Raw genomic sequence first — 16,159 nt, 5'->3', positions numbered from 1 at the left:
GGCAACAGAGGGGGCAAAACAATAGAAGAGTGGGGAGAGGCAGGGCAACAGAGGGGGCAAAACAATAGAAGAGTGGGGAGGGGCAGGGCAACAAAGGAACTGAGGGAGGGGCAAAACAACAGAAGAGTTATAATAATAATAAAGGGAAATATATCACTGTAACCCAATCACGGAAGTAAGGGGAGCCCAAAACAAAGTTAAAGACTTTTTCTATTTACCATAATGAATTGGAATCAAATGACACATATCTAGTAATAATATATATAGCATAAACTGGCCCCAGCTGTGTATCATAAGGATTTTGCAAGTCACAGGGCAGTTCCATGACCATAAAGTGGAACGAGGCCAAAGCGTAGTACCTTTATAAGATCATAAAACTCTGAGGTAACTTGTAATATCCTTTTAATTTACAGCAGGGGGTATTGTATTCCTTATAATACATGGTCACTATTCACCCTTCCCACAAACCTCTTCCGTCCTTGGTGTCCTGCTCTTTCATGTTGATTACAGACTTGAAGAATAAAAGAAGAATCTGTGCAGCAAAATTAAACACACCAAAAAACTGTTAGTCATTTTTCCCAAATAAATATTAGAATTAGTTTAATGTAAATCAGATTACAACGTGCTATGGCTCAGGCGATGCAGAGACAGGCAGAGATTCTATCTGTCCACTAACAACCTATAGAACGGGGAAAGAATAGACATGTTGTCATAAATATCTCCTTCCTACTGATTACTGTTTTTAGAAAAACATACCAGAGATGGCCAGTTTTATATTTTCCTTTCATAACTGTAATGGTGCTCCGCGACCTGCCTTTAACCCTGGCTACTTTCTCTGGCCATATGTATTGTGACATGTGTACTCAAACGTAATACCTTATTACAGTTCAGCAGCTATATCATTTCTTAACTTTATTGCAGGTCACCACAGAGATCACAACTTCAGTGGAATAAAGAAATCAGGGGCAGGCTTTTATACAAGGAATTAAGGCTTCAATGTATGATATATTTATTATCTCATTATTACAGACATGGATATGCCATTTGCCATTTTATATTTCTAAGTTTTGAATATTGTATCTTTTCTAATAAATGTTTAGCATAGATTGTTCATGTTTGTGTGGATGTGTATAGATATATATGTATATATTGCCTATTTGTGTCATGAGCCATGCAAGTGATTTCCAATTTTAGGTCCCACGAGAACTTTTTTCAGGCTGCCTGAATGGGTAAACAGATTTAAAGCAAACTTTGCATGAATATGGAACTTTATTCCGAAAACTGCTTTGGTTGCTTTGGTGTGAGTCCATTGAGCTGGTCCTGAGATATCAGGGTTTAAAAACAGCTGTCAATTAGGCTTTAGAGGGTTAACACTTTTTAGGTCTCGCCTTTACCATTCCGAAGGAATGGGAAATGGCGAGAATTCAAGTGCTCGAACTGATTGTGAAACCACCGCTTTTTTTCGTGGCGTTTTCTTCGAGTGCACGTGGCCACAGGCACGCGCTTTTGGCCCATACACTTTCATGGCCATCTGTTCCTCAATGTCCCTCCCACCCTTTGTTTGATCTTGCCGCGAGTTCAGGCTAATGGCCCTCCCCCAGCACAGAGCGCGCATCGCGGCCGCACAGCACATCAAAGGGCTTCTCCCAGCGTGTGCTGTGCGGCTTCTCCTCCCCTAATTATGTGGCCGGCCGTACTTGTGTTTCCCGGCCGCTTCCCGGCCACTCTTGTATTTAATTAACAGCAGCAGCATTTCTCCTGCGCCAGGCCACATCAAAGGCTCTGTGCCACTTTCACCCACACAGCAACACTTACAGACACGCAACGCCACTCACACCCACGCAAGCCCACTATCATCCACGCAACACCACACTTACCCACGCAACGCCACTCACCCAAGCAACACCACTCACACACGCAACCCCACTCATCCACGCAGCCCCACTCATCCACGCAACGCCACTCATCCACCCAACGCCACTCACCCAAGCAACACCACTCACACACGCAACACAACTCACCCACGCAACGCCACTCACCCACGCAACGCCACTCACACACGCAACGCCACTCACACACGCAACGCCACTCACACACGCAACACCACTCACACACGCAGCGCCACTCACACACGCAACACAACTCACCCACGCCACTCATCCACGCCACTCATCCACGCAACGCCACTCATCCACCCAACGCCACTCACCCAAGCAACACCACTCACACACGCAACACAACTCACCCACGCAACGCCACTCACCCACGCACCGCCACTCACACACGCAACGCCACTCACACACGCAACGCCACTCACACACGCAACGCCACTCACACACGCAGCGCCACTCACACACGCAACACAACTCACCCACGCCACTCACACACGCAACGCCATTCACACACGCAACGCCACTCACACACGCAACGCCACTCACACACGCAACGCCACTCACACATGCAACGCTACTCACACACGCAACGCCGCTCACACACGCAACGCCACTCACACACGCAACGCCACTCACACACGCAACGCCACTCACACACGCAACGCCACTCACACACTCAACGCCACTCACACACGCAACGCCACTCACACACGCAACGCCACTCACACATTGTGGGTGCAGATTGTGGGTGCAGATTGTGGGTGCAGATTGTGGGTGCAGATTCAGAGTGCAGATTCAGAGTGCAGATTGTGGGTGCAGATTGTGGGTGCAGATTGTGGGTGCAGATTCAGGGTGCAGATTCAGGGTGCAGATTCAGGGTGCAGATTCAGGGTGCAGATTCAGGGTGCAGATTCAGGGTGCAGATTGTGGGTGCAGATTGTGGGTGCAGATTGTGGGTGCAGATTGTGGGTGCAGATTCAGAGTGCAGATTCAGGGTGCAGATTCAGAGTGCAGATTCAGAGTGCAGATTCAGAGTGCAGATTCAGAGTGCAGATTCAGAGTGCAGATTCAGAGTGCAGATTCAGAGAAAACTCAGCAGCACCACCACCATTGCAATGGGTCTCGTTTTAACGCAAATTTAAGCTATAGGCCTTGTAAATGACAAAGCCTTTTATTTATGTTCCAAAAACCAGAACGCAAAAATAAAGGGCATTATCATTTACAATGCTAATAGTTCAGACTCGCGTTATTGCGAGACCTATTGCATTTCCAATGCTTGTTTATATCATTACTGTTTGGGATTCACAAGTGGTTTGGGAGCCCAGGAACTGAAAGAAAAGAGATCTGACTCCATGAATGAGCCTTTTCTCGGGTTACCCTTATAGGAACTGCGGGCCCGATTCACAGAACTAACTTAAGACAAAATCCTAAACTTACTACCATTTTGGTATTCACAGAAGGCACTTACTCATTTCAGTATTCACAGAAGTTAGGAGTCCTAACTTTAGGACTCCTAAATGCCTTCTGTGAATACCGAAAGTCTTAAAGTTTTTCTCAGTTTAGGAGTCCTAACTTTACTACTCCTAAAATGAGAAAAATCCTAACTTTAAGATATTCGGTATTCACATAAGACATTTAGGAGTCCTAAAGTTAGGAGTCCTAACTTTGCTACTCCTAATATGAGAAAAATCCTAACTTTGAGACTTTCAGTATTCACAGAAGGCATTTAGGAATCCTAAAGTTAGGACTCCTAACTTCTGTGAATACCAAAATGAGTAAGTGCCTTCTGTGAATACCAAAATGGTAGTAAGTTTAGGATTTTGTCATAAGTTAGTTCTGTGAATCGGGCCCTGCGGTTGCAAAGTGGGACCCGTGTCACTGATGGATCAGAGAGGCGGCCCCAAGAGAAAAACATTCAGGACACTGAGCACAGCCTGGTGTCTTGAACCTCATTAAAGAAAGGCCTATAAGGGGCAGGGTGAGTACACCCTGAACACCAGGCCAGAGTGGGGGACTCTCACAGGTTAAAGTTTTTTTAAAACCTAAAAGGCCACAGGACTTACAAGTTGGATTTTTGACTTGCAAATCCTCTAGATCTAAGGTGGTGCCTGCCTCAGAGTGTGCGGCTTGCAACGGATTCTAAATATGACTCTTAATTCTGAAAAGATATGAAAAGAAAGATGGCCAAAGCCTTGGCCATTGACCGCAGCCAGGCCCCGAGCCCAACCCTCCATGCGCACAAACTTTGGAAAGGAGAAAACAAGTACACAATAGATACAATCCCACGTTGCCTCTCGCTTCAGGGCATCCTATCGAATACATTGTTTGACCAGACCTGGGACATCTTCTCTGAGTCCATCAAAATGTAGCAATTCACCCCAAGCCTCACATTTTGGGAATAAAAGCATACAGCGTGAAACCATTGGTAATTTCTTAACCCAAGTGACATCAATTTTAAAAATGTAAAAAAAACTCAGTTTCACAGAAAAAGAATCTGAAATGATTGAAAAAAAATAGCATAATAGTATTTTTTTTATTTCTTGTTTTATACATTATTTTGGCACTGGTTTCGATTATTTTCAGTTCACTCCCGATTGTACATGACTTCAGTAGCAGGGTGGGTAAAATAACTTCCTATAATGAACTCGGCCTGATTTAGATCTCGGCAGACTGGTTACTCTGTCACAGCGGTGATGGATCTAATCTCGGCAGATGGGTTACTCTGTCACAGCGGTGATGGATATGATCTCGGCAGACGGGTTACTCTGTCACAAAGGTGACAGATCTGATCTCGGCAGACAGCTTACTCCATCACCATTATGACGCAGTAACCTGTTCATCACCCAGTGGACTGCAAGAGACAAGACAGTGGTTTGATTCTTCTGCTTGGTCAGCAGACCACTATAGATTGTTTACAAAGGAGAAATAAGGGGATATCCTGGATGGTAAACACACATTACAACGCATTTTTTACAACGCACTACCATTACAACGGGACTTTTACAACGCAAATACTATTACAACGCATGTATTTACAACGCAGTTTTTTACAACGCAGGTACTTTTACAACGCATACCATTACAACGTAAGTATAAGTAAGTATATAATTATATTTAAAATGTTATATGTTAGTTTTTTTTTAAAGGGGTATTTTTAGGGTTCAGGGTCATTTTTGGGTTTATGGGTAAAGGGGTATTTTTAGGGTTCAGGGTCAGTTTTGGGTTTTTGGGTAAAAGGGTATTTTTAGGGTTCAGGGTCAGTTTTGGGTTTTTGGGTAAAGGGGTATTTTTAGGGTTCAGGGTCAGTTTTGGGTTTTTGGGTAAAGGGGTATTTTTAGGGTTCATGGTCAGTTTTCAGTTTTTGGGTAAAGGGGTATTTTTAGGGTTCAGGGTCAGTTTTCAGTTTTTGGGTAAAGGGGTATTTTTAGGGTTTAGGGTCAGTTTTCAGTTTTTGGGTAAAGGGGTATTTTTAGGGTTTAGGGTCAGTTTTCAGTTTTTGGGTAAAGGGGTATTTTTAGGGTTCAGGGTCAGTTTTCAGTTTTTGGGTAAAGGGGTATTTTTAGGGTTCAGGGTCAGTTTTCAGTTTTTGGGTAAAGGGGTATTTTTAGGGTTTAGGGTCAGTTTTCAGTTTTTGGGTAAAGGGGTATTTTTAGGGTTCAGGGTCAGTTTTCAGTTTTTGGGTAAAGGGGTATTTTTAGGGTTCAGGGTCAGTTTTCAGTTTTTGGGTAAAGGGGTATTTTTAGGGTTTAGGGTCAGTTTTCAGTTTTTGGGTAAAGGGGTATTTTTAGGGTTCAGGGTCAGTTTTCAGTTTTTGGGTAAAGGGGTATTTTTTGGGTTTAGGGTCAGTTTTCAGTTTTTGGGTAAAGGGGTATTTTTAGGGTTCAGGGTCAGTTTTCAGTTTTTGGGTAAAGGGGTATTTTTAGGGTATAGGGTCAGTTTTCAGTTTTTGGGTAAAGGGGTATTTTTAGGGTTTATGGTCAGTTTTGGGAATTTTAGATAAAGGGGTACAAAAAAAAATAAAATAAAATTAAATATAAATTAAATTAATAAAATTAAATTAATTTAAATTAAATTAAATTAAATACAATTACATTAAATAAAAATAATTTTAAATAATATACAATTAAAATAATTATATATACTTACCAATACTTACGTTGTAATGGTATGCGTTGTAAAGGTACCTGCGTTGTAAAAAACTGCGTTGTAAATACATGCGTTGTAATAGTATTTGCGTTGTAAAAGTCCCGTTGTAATGGTAGGCGTTGTAAAAGTATGCGTTTTAACATCATATATCCATCCTGGATCAATATTGTAAACATGCTCAAAGATTAAAGGAAAGATATAAAGATTGAAAAGAAGGGAGGAAAGGGCGGAACCCTGGGGGACGCCACAGGTTACCGCTTGGGAAGTAGAAGAAAAGGAAGAAAGCTGAACAGCCTGTTGGCGGTTCTCCAAAAAGGAGGAGACCCAACTCAGGACCCCATCCGAGATGCCAGCGTGTGGGTGTGTAAGTGTCTGTAATGGTGTGTGAGAGGGTATATGTATAGCTGTAGGGGTGAGTGTGGCTATATGGCCAAGTGAATAACTGCATGACTGGTTATATGTATGAATGACAGGTTGCATGAGTGCTTGTATCGCTGAGTGAGTGAATGTTAAGTGGCTGTATAGGTAAGTGAGTTAGTGTGTAAGTGGTTGCATGAGTGCCACCTTACAAGTGGGTATATGTGTAAGTCAGTAGGCGCATGAGTAGCTATATAGGTGAGTGAGAGGGTACATGACTGTCTGCATGGGTGAGTGAGTGTGTCAGTAACTCTATAGGTAATTAAGTGGCTCTGTGCGGGTGCATGAGTGGGTATATTGGTAAGTGGATGCATGAGTGGCTGCCTGAGTGAGGGAGTGTGTGAATTACTTCATTGGTGATTGAGTGGTTATATGAGTTGCTGTATCATTGAGTGAGTGGATGCATGACTGACTGAGTGAGTGAGAGGCTGTATAAATGGTTTTATGGGTAAGTGAGAGGGCGAATAAGTGATTTATATGGGTGAATGACTGGGTGTGTGAGTGGTTGTATGTGGGTGTGACAGGGTGTTTGAGTGACTGTATGGGTGAGTGGGTAGCTGCATGACTGGCTATATGAGTGAATGTCAGGGTATATGAGTGTCTGTGTGAGTGAGTGATTGGTTGTTGAGTGGCTGTATGAGTGAGTAGGTGTTTGAGTGGTTGTATGAGTAAGTGACCGGGTACATCAGTAGGTGTATGGGTGAGTGAGTGGGTGCATGAGTTGCTACATGAGTGAGTGAGAGTGTGAATAACTATGAGTTTGTGAAAGGGTGTATGAATTACTGTATTGGCAAGTCAGAGGTACATGAGAGGCTGTATGGGTGTGTGAATAGCTCAACGAGTGCATGTCATAATATCTATGAGTAAGTGAGTGGGTGTCTGAATATCTGTATGGGTGACTGAGTGGGTGTGTGAGTGACTGAGTAAGAGTATGCATGACTGGCTCTATAGGTGAGTGAATAGATATCTGAGTAAACATATAGGTGAGTCAGTGGGTATGTGAGAAGTTGTATCCGTGAGTGAGAGAGTGCATGAGTGCATGTACGAGTGACTGAGTGTGTGCGAGTAGGTGAATCAGTATATGAGAGGATATATGAGTAGCTGTATGGGTGAATGAGTGAGTGGCAGCATGGCTGGCTATGAGTGTTAGTGAGAGAGAACATGAGTGACTACATGGGTTAGTGAGTGGATATTGAGTGGCTGTATGGGTAAGTGAGTGGGTGCATGAATGGATATATGAGTGAGTGGCAGGGTGCATGAATGGCTATCTGGATGAATGAGTTGGTATATAGCTGAGTGAGAGGCTTTGTGAGTGGCTGCAGGGGTGAGTGAGTGAGTGTGTGAGTAACTAAATGGATGAGTGGGTAGCTGTGTCATTGTCTGTAAGAGTGAGTCAGTAGGTGCATGAGTGACTGTATAGGTGAGTGAGTGGCTGGATGGGAGAGTGAAAGGCTATATGGATAAGTTAGTGGATGTTTGAGTAGATGTATGGGTGAGTTCGGATCATTTCAGTCAGTCAGTCAGAATATCTTTATTTCGACAATGTTGTCCTAAAAGAGCACACAATTATTACAAACATTGCACAATAAATACACTTCATTCTAAAAACAAAAATAAAAGGCAGCTGAAAACACCGTCCGTCCTGGGAAAATAGAAAGCAAAACTGAGGAGTGGAAATACACTATAATAAAATATATCATTCCTCAACAGTTACAATCTGCTTAGGTAAATACATATACACTAAATTAGCAGTCTTTCTGGAGGCATCAGTCATCACCCCAAGTAGCCGGGACCTATTTTAATCATTCTTCACTAGATTCCTTCTAATGTTCCACATGGCTCCTAAATATTTCATGACTGCAAACACAGTTACCGGGGACAGATCCGTCTTGAGTATTCTGTATGCTTGCATGCAATGATTAATGCCCAAGTTCTTACAAATGGGAACAATCCACTTTTTCCTAGCCTTTGCATAAGCAAAGCAAAAGAATAGGACATGCAATTCATGTTCTACGTTTGCTTTACAACCAGGACAGTTCTTTGGAGATAATGGACACCACTTACTTGTGAATTCTCTGATCGGTAGTGATCCATACCTCCATTGAAGATAGAGTTTTCTAAGAATAACCGGACTAACATCATCGAAGACAGTTTCAAATTTATAGCAATCTTTAAACATTAAGAAAGTGCTAGTTAAAATACCAGTTTGGGTGTTCGTTAGACGGGCGTTTAGATTTTTTCCGTGATACAAATTGGCCAACATCTTGCGCGGTACCTTACTACATACCTTGCCTGGGTCCGACCACAGGGCCGGGAGATCAAGCCTCTCTAGCTCTTCCCTTATATATTTCAACCAGGGAATGCTTCATGCATTAGGGAGTCTCAAGACATCTAAAAGCTCAAGCCTATAACCTTTCAGTTCTGGGATAACCCAAAGTCTCCTCCAAAAGGTTAGAGGTTTGAGACCCAGTTCTTCGTTGATAGGTCTCAGGCCTAAGTCAAGCCTAAGTGGCAACAAAGGTGTGCTTGAAGGGAGCACTGCCAGTTGCCTTAAGAAGCTGTTCTCCACGGCGGTGATCGCGGGGGCACATTTGTGGCCCCACAATTCACCTCCATAGATTACAGCCCCCGAGCCTGCAATTTATAAATTTCAAGGGGAGGGCGCAATGGTTTCACTGATGCTTTCCCTACGAGCTTGAGAATACCCCCCACTTTTTGTGTGAGCCTGAGCTGCGACTTTACTTGATGTTGTCCCCATGACATGGTTTCATTTAGGGTAATGCCTAAATACTCAAAGGTCTGGACTCTTTCAAGGTGTACGCCTCCTATCACAGGGCACGAACTAGATGTTTTTGGAGGGTTGAAAATCACGAATTTCGTCTTCATGGTATTAATTTCCAACCCTCGATCCTGACAGAAGGACACAAAGCCATCCAGAACTCGCTGGATACCCATTGGTGACTTGGAGAGAAGTAGGGTATCGTCAGCGAACATAATCGCAGAGATACCAGTTCCAGCTAGTTTTGGGGCATCATTGTTGGGGACTGCGTGCAGGTGGGAGATTACCCCATTGACATAGAGGCAGAACAGTGTAGGTGTCAAGACGCACCCCTGACTCACACCCCTGCCAACGGGGATGCTAGATGACAAAGAACCATTCTTGTCGCACCTAACCTGCGCCTAGTTATTTTCGTGTTTAGGGGGTTACCATAGTCAGGAGAGCTGGTGGCATGCCCAGTTCAGCCAGCACGTGCCACAGTTTCCTCGGAACGAGGTCGAAAGCAGCGCGGAGGTCGACAAAGACAGTATAGAGTGAGCCTCCTTCGATCCTGGCTGTTTTCCAGTAGAGCAGCATCAAGCGAAAGATCTGCTCCACCGTAGAAACGTTCTTTCTAAACCCAGCTTGATAGGGGCTTAAGATGTTACATTCCTCTATCCAGTCTAGGATACGGTCTAGGATCAGCCTCTTAAAGAGCTTTTGTGGCACATCAATGAGGCTAATAGGTCTGTAGTTGGCTGGGAGCAGAGGTGAGCCCTTCTTAAAGATCGGGACTATCTCTGCGCCCAGCCAAGTACTAGGGACCGCCATGCCTCCCAGGATAGCATTAAAGATGGCCGTTAGATAGGGAGCCCAAACCCTCGGTTCCTGCTTAAACAGATCCCCAGGCACCTTGTCAAGCCCAGGTGCCTTAGCTGTCCGGAGTCTAGAGATCGCGGCCCTCACTTCTCCCTCTGTAAATTCAAGTTCGGTGGTTTCGGGGGAAGAGTTTAGCATAGAACAGGAACACCCTTGCACCCGGTGCTCCATTACAGTTTCCCCCTGGTACAGAGTTTTAAAATGTTCCTCCCAAACATCCGCAGAGATGTTGGGAGATACAGCCGCAACTGCTTCAACCGAGCCCGTGTTGACAACTAACCAAAACTGCCACGCATCTCTTATTGAGAGAGCGGATATTAGATTTGCCCAATTCTCGTTTCCCCACTCAATCTTAGCAGGGTAAATTAATTGGCCATATACTAGCCTTTTTTGCTTGATACTCGCCCTGCTAGAGTTTTGCTTCAGGGCCGCAAGAAGTTCCGTGTTTGCCTGTCTACAGGCCCTGTTGTATCACGTGGGTTTGTTGACATCTCTACGCGTACTTGGCCCTATAGGGTTTAGAATTTCAGCTAGGATGTTGGCTAAATTCGTGTTAAGCTCTCCTAGCTTTAGAAATACTTCTGGAGATAAAAACTCCAAATCTAATCTGGCAACTGCTTCCAGTACTGGTATTATTTGTCCATATAACTCTGCAACTTGCTCAGGCTTGGTGACCAATTTATCCCATCTAACCCTACGCCTGTTGGTTGATAGGAGCAACCTATCTTCAGATCCACTCTCTGCACCGCAATTATCTTTGCAATCGCTGGGTGATATAAGATCTAGCCTAAGTGCATTATGGTCACTGTCACCCCTGGGTACTACCTTGAAGTCTTGCACCTTATGCCACTCCCGGCTCTCGACAAAAATATAGTCCAGGCGTGATTCTTGCCCTTGTTTATTGAACGTGCACCGGGCAGGTGTATCTGATTTGGTGCGGCCATTGCAGGCCCTAATTGAATGACTCAAGGTCAGGGCCGTGATCTGTAATGCCAAAGGCGCCCATGACCTCGGTGGGGGACCCACCACTTGAGGGATTTTCCAGTACTCGTCCTCCTGTTCTCTTACTCCATCCAATAAGCCCGCAAGTGGCTTGAAATGCGAATTTAAATCACCCCCTATCACGACCGCGGTGCCCACAGGGATCTCCTTTAAAAAGTCCGAGAGCTCATCTATGATTTTGGACTCAGCTGTAACACTCACAGATCTAGAGTAGATATTGACCAATGCGAGTCTTGAGCCATTCGGCCACTCCCAGACCACACACTGTATATCCTCTGAGTGTGTGACCATCACCCTAGCACTACAGCCCAGATGTACTCCCACCCAAACTGCTAGCCCGCCAGAGGGTCTACCCTTACCCCCCCACCTTGCGGGGACTGAGAAACAGGCAAACCCCACTCTGAATAGTTCGTCCCTAGCCCATGTTTCCTGGAAGAGGCAGACGTTGTTCGCATCTACAAAAGATCCCCAATCCGGGCAAGCCACCTTGTTACCGAGGCCTGCGACATTCCAGGAAAGAATTTTTAGTACGGTGGGATCAGGGCTGGCTTCCGCTATAGGGTTTAAAGTAGCTACATTGTTGGAGTCGGCCATGACCATAGTTTGCCTATTGGCAGCAGGGCTGGGCAACGCAGTCTTCATAATTGCTAGGAGGCTATTATTTATCCTGCCTTCATCTCGCCTGCTACTCTGTGCTGCAGCAGCAGCGTCCTGCTCCCCCTCCGGGCCCCCAGGGCTGTCTTCGCAGTGCAGTCAGTCTACCTGGTCCAGTCAGCTGAACCTGTTGTGGTGTGAGTAATTGATAGTCCAGTTAGGCTCATAGGGATTAATTCTGTGCCCTCTAATGTGGCCCCTGTTACCCACCCACGTCCAACCTTCTTCTCTACCAGATTCTAACTGATTATTAGCTGGCGGATAGAAAAATGCCAGTGGTAGGGTCTGAATTGCAGTATCTGTATCACTGGCCTGCCAGTTGCAGACATGCGAGACAATCCCTGGGTTCCTGAAGTTTACTAGGATACAATCACCCTTGATAGTTTTATTAGTGTAGCCTAGCCAAGGGACTCTTCTGACCATTATGATTTCACTTGTGGTGTGTGGAGGGAGCGGTCTAAAGGTATTCAGCCAACTAGCAACTTTGTTTTTTAATGATGCATATGTTTTGGCTGTAGGATTTGGAAGCTCAGGGTTACCAGTGAGAACTACTACATGGGGGGCGGCTTCCGGGGGGGGGAGATTTACTATTTTCTTCCCCCTGACTCTATTTGTATCTCTGTTAGTCAGCTCATTTGTTACAGCAATTACCCCGGTCGGCCGGCTGGAATTTGCTGATGCCGCAGCCTCTTTGTTCTCTGCACGCATGGTTGTAGTTACTTGTGCCTGAATGTTAGCTAGTGGGGGGTGATTTGATGGCAAAACACACCCTTCTATACCAACACACTCCCTAGACCTCAACCCAGTAGACTTGAGCTGTGCTACCATATCCTCTGTGGCCGCCTCTAGAGTTTGCAGCCTAGAGTCTATCCGATCAAGTCTAAGAGCAAGGGGATCAATCAATGTTTTCATGATATTGGTTAATACAAAAGTAACCTGGTCGCCCCCAACAAATGGCAACTCCCCAAATCTGAATGCGGTAGAAGTCCCAATAGGAGCAAGGTTAGATGGAGGAATACAAATAGAGCTATTTTCATGATGGACCACTCTATCGTCATTAGGACCCACAGCCTCCTTACTAATGGGGCCATTTTCTAGTCTCGCCTTTTTGCCCCCCCTTGCCTGGGCCCCACCCTTCCTTTTTGGTACAGCCCCTTCGCGAATTCCCTTCTGCTGTGGTACATTAGAGTCTATACTATCTACTAATGACACGCTGTTAGGAATTCTAGGGATCATCTGCACTGGCGTACCCTCAGGGATAGATGTGAGTATAGGTGAATCTTGCTGTATGTCTGGACTACCCCTAAGGTCCTGTAGTACAGTTGCAATTGTTCGATCTATGCTATCCAGTAAGGAAGTAGAGGAGCTCCCAGATTTTTCAGGAGTTTTGGCATTGGCAAGTAGGCCCAGGGAGGATCTTCTGACATTTTCGTTTCCTCTGAGAGCCGTCTTTCTATGATGGCAAGTTCATTGGTCACCAAAGAATTTGCTCTGAGCAGAAAATTATCCAAAGTACCTGCCACCTTTACACTGGACGCCGTGGCTCTGCTCCTGGTTTCTCGGGAAGCCATACCCCTCAATCCAGTAAGGGGTTCCTTCTCCTTGGACTTTACAATGGCAAGATAGTCTCCGTCGCTTTTAGTTCAAGGACCAAGAGGGGTGGGCCGGTCCGGTCTTACCCGGTCTGTAACGGGCTAGAACAAGCCCGCCCTTGGCCCGGGCTTTGCCCGGCACTGCCCGCGCGCGTCCCGCGAGCGCGGGTATAAACTTGATTTAAATAGGGGGAAGGGGAGGCGGGAAGAGTCTCCAGGTGCGGTCAGTTGGGCGCCGCAGTCACCGCTGGGACTCGCAGTCCCGCACAATCCAAACTCCTCAGCCCCAATATGCTGGTCCGATATGCAGAGCCCAGGAAACAGCAGGAAAACAACCACGCACCACTCGCCTTTCAAGTGCGACTACGAGCGGCTCCCGCAGAGGGGGGGCCGCGAGTCGTGAAGAGGAGCTGGGAGGCGGGGCAGGAAGAGTCTCCAGGTGCGGCCAGTTGGACGCCGCAGTCACCGCTGGGACTCGCAGTCCCGCACAATCCAAACTCCTCAGCCCCAATATGCTGGTCCGATATGTAGAGCCAAGGAAACAGCAGGAAAACAACCACACACCACTCGCCTTTCAAGTGCGACTACGAGCGGCATTTACCAGAGCTCAAGCAAGCAATAATCAATACCATGAGTATTTTCTAGCAACCCCTCATGGTAAACAAATATGGTGGGAAAGGATATCAAGTGCTCTTTATACATAAAGAGCTTCTTTAAGAGTATGTTAAGGAAATATTTCTGTGGCACTAGATGTATCGTGATACATCTAAACATGTATTACTCCAAAACCTGGTGTAAAAGAAAAATAATTACAATATGTTAGTGTTTGATTTGCAAAATTTGAGAAACATAACAATACACATTGGTCATGCTGTAACAGTATATCACAATTAGGGCTCCCGGTTTTATGGTATTTATTTTTTTGCCATTTCCGTCTGTATTTATCCATATTTATTTTTTGGCCATTTTATCTGTATTTATCCACATTTATTTTTGCAACAAGCAAAAGACAATGCTACAGCTAGTATTTTTCCACATTTATTTAAATTGACCCCATATTTATGATGAAAGCGCAGATCCCTGCTTACATCTTACTTTAGGCTCCTGTTAAATGGCGTTGCTACTTCATACGAGATGGAATGGGGTTTCCCAGTGCCTGCATACCCTAACGGTTGACCAGAAACGCTCTAGAAATGTACCACTGATTGACTGTAAGACAAACTAACAGCTAGGTTCAGAAAGGGCAGATTTCCTCCTTCCCGAGCACATGGCAATGAATATGTTGTTCCAAATTCTGTGATAACAGTGATGGTTTGGAAGTCTGACATCTAGTGATTTATAGCGCATTGCGCCTCGCTTCCGCTATTTCTAGGATATTCAAGTATTATGTCTAGTTTCTCTTCCCCTTTTGCTCTGTGCCGATGATGTGCTCTCCACCTGCTACCCTTGGGCACTTGGTTTTATCAAAATTAGTTCTGCCAGTTACTTGATGCCTTCTTGAACAGTGGCGCTCGTACCAGTGCCAAGGTTAGCCCTGCTATTGACCCAGAGTATGGAACATCTGTATCCTATAGCACAGTGGGTTGGTGCGCCTGTTGTGTACTCAGGCCATGTGATCAATTTTTAGCAGGGCTACTCTGCCTTTTATCCTTCCAAGATGCCTGCTACTTTCATGTGGTTTACTTTGCTGAAAAATAACATACCAGCATGTTCCTTGGAGCTCTAACACTCCACAGCCTGCCAGGCTCTCAAAGGGTAACCCCCACCCCCCACCTCCCCGTCCTGTGTGGCAGCCCGGGCTGAAACAGCTTTGCAGGCACACACAGTTGCACCCGAACACGTCACAGGTCTTTAAAAGACCATTCACACGTTAACGAGGCTTGTTGTTTTTCACCCCTTAGAGCCCCTGCAGCTACACTCTGCATATTCGGGACTGTTTGTTTAATGGGTATCGTGGGAGATCGAATGAAGCTCCCTTACAATTACTATCTTGTCAAGTCACTCCGGAAATGGCACCTTCTCCTCCAGAAAGTGAGACTCACCGATCTTAAATGCAGCTCTCCCCGTGATCACAGGCAAACTTCTCCGCAATCAGAAGCAGGCTCCCACTATTAAACCTGCCATCTTCCAGGAAGGCCAGTGGTGAATTCACAATAAACGCTGAAGTACGGCAAACAACAGTGGGCATTTAGGGAGACAGGAGGGGGCCCTGCCTGCCTCCATACTGGGATGAGAGGCACAGGGGACAAGCAGAACCGGGGTAGGGAAGGACACAGCTGGCAAGTGGAGGCTGGAGTGCGAGGTGCACGAGGCTGACTGCTACGATGTGCACGAGGGCTTACGAGAGGGTCTGGGAGAGTGGCCACGCTGTGATTTTAGTGTGTCCTGGGGTCCCCTCCCTACTTACCCATGGTGCCCCCCCCCTTTCCTTTCGAGCGATCTACACAGGCACCGAGTCCAGAGAAAGAGACAACTAATTACAGCCTAAACAGCCAAGAGTGTACATTAAAAAAAGCTGATAAGCGCTCCTGGACTGCTGCTGTCAGGGCTCCCTGGAAACAAATCACTCAGCAGGGGAGTGCTTAGGGTGATTTAGATGGAAGAATAGCGTGCCGGAGAATCTGGAAAAGGTTTCAAATTTCTTTCTGAAGCTCCTGTGAACCTCAGACAGGGATAGACACATCGCTGTTTTGTCAGTATTTTTCCGTGTTTATTTTTAAATACAGACAAAGAAAAAAATGTTTTCCGTCTGTATTTATGTGTATAAATCCGTTTAAACGGAAAACCGGGAGCCCTAATCACAATATATTAAAACATTC

This window comes from Lissotriton helveticus, chromosome 3_2 (genome assembly GCF_964261635.1).
Source record: "Lissotriton helveticus chromosome 3_2, aLisHel1.1, whole genome shotgun sequence".
In the NCBI taxonomy this organism is placed as follows: domain Eukaryota; kingdom Metazoa; phylum Chordata; class Amphibia; order Caudata; family Salamandridae; genus Lissotriton; species Lissotriton helveticus.
This window is presented reverse-complemented; position numbering follows the sequence as displayed.